Below are 1,281 nucleotides of genomic sequence, written 5' to 3'. Positions count from 1 at the left end.
AACTCATTATGCTATACATCCGATGACATGGTAACGAAGTCAGGCAAGAACACAGAGAAGAAACTATTACTGAGAACTACAGTAACACAAAGCGATTGTCTACTTTCATATTTAGCTGTGCCTCAGGAGAATATTGTTTCTGATTAAAATCATGTCGAAGAAATCTTTTCTTTCGAATACTGTTTGGTATTCTCTCAGAATCTGGTTCATCTGGTACGGGCGCCCTCTCCTCTAGATGAATTTAGGACGTCTCATACTTCTCGTTAATGGGTCAGGATAGGTCACGTTTGAGGAACCAAGTGTAGAGTGTTGTAGGAGAGAGGTCAAACGCAGAAGCCCTACTGGGTGAAACGTTAGATATATTGGATCCTATACTCTGCGTTTGGCCTCTCGACTACAGTGCTGTTGCAATCGTTGCTGCTTTTACTCAAGTTTAGAGTGTCTTTGCCATCCATTCTGAGCCAGTGAGATTGTCGGGATGGTTTCCGTTACGGGTCATTTATGTCCCGTTTTGTGTCATCATTGTTGTCGAATTTTCGTCAAGAGTTCTTGCTTATAACGATAACATAATGCACTTTGAGGACCGATCGAACACGAAGCCATGGGTTGGAGATGAGGAAGGGGGATATGGGGGAGGGAGCGTTTAGTGATGGAATTGACTGTATGGGCAATAACTAAAGGGAGTTACTTAATGTATAATGTTAATAGTAATAATGTTGTTGCATACCCACCTTTATGAATGTAATAGTGTTCAATGATAGAGTTGACCGTATGAGCAATAAGTAAAGGGAATTACTACGTGTATAATGTTAATAGTTATAATGTTGTATACCCACCTTTATGTATGTAACAGTTTTCAGCGATAGAGTTGACCGTATGGGTAATAGTTAAAGGGAATTACTTAATGTATAAGGGTAAGAGTAACAGCATTGTTACATAGTCACGTATGCAACAAATAGAATAAGTATTAATGTGGAAGTTTAACCAAGTTGATTAAAATCACCCGGTGACAGACATAATGAAGGGTCTTTATGGACACCAATCCACTTCCGTGGCACACATCACTGATTTTATTATGGCAAAGGACAGAAGTATCTTTTACTTTAGATTTGTACGGACCACGTCTGTGCGGTGCATCTATCGATCGATGTCCCTCCGTGGTTTTGCCTCAAGAGTCCGCCTAGCCTCTCCCCTCCTCTGATCCGGCGGACACCAAGAATCCAAACTCGAAGAGTTATTATTTGTCTGTTTATTATTTGCTCGATTTCCATCTATTATTAT

Source organism: Oratosquilla oratoria, chromosome 1 (assembly GCF_046742065.1).
Source record: "Oratosquilla oratoria isolate Oo_2021 chromosome 1, ASM4674206v1, whole genome shotgun sequence".
Taxonomy (NCBI): Eukaryota; Metazoa; Arthropoda; class Malacostraca; order Stomatopoda; family Squillidae; genus Oratosquilla; species Oratosquilla oratoria.
Note: the sequence above shows the minus strand (reverse complement) of the source record.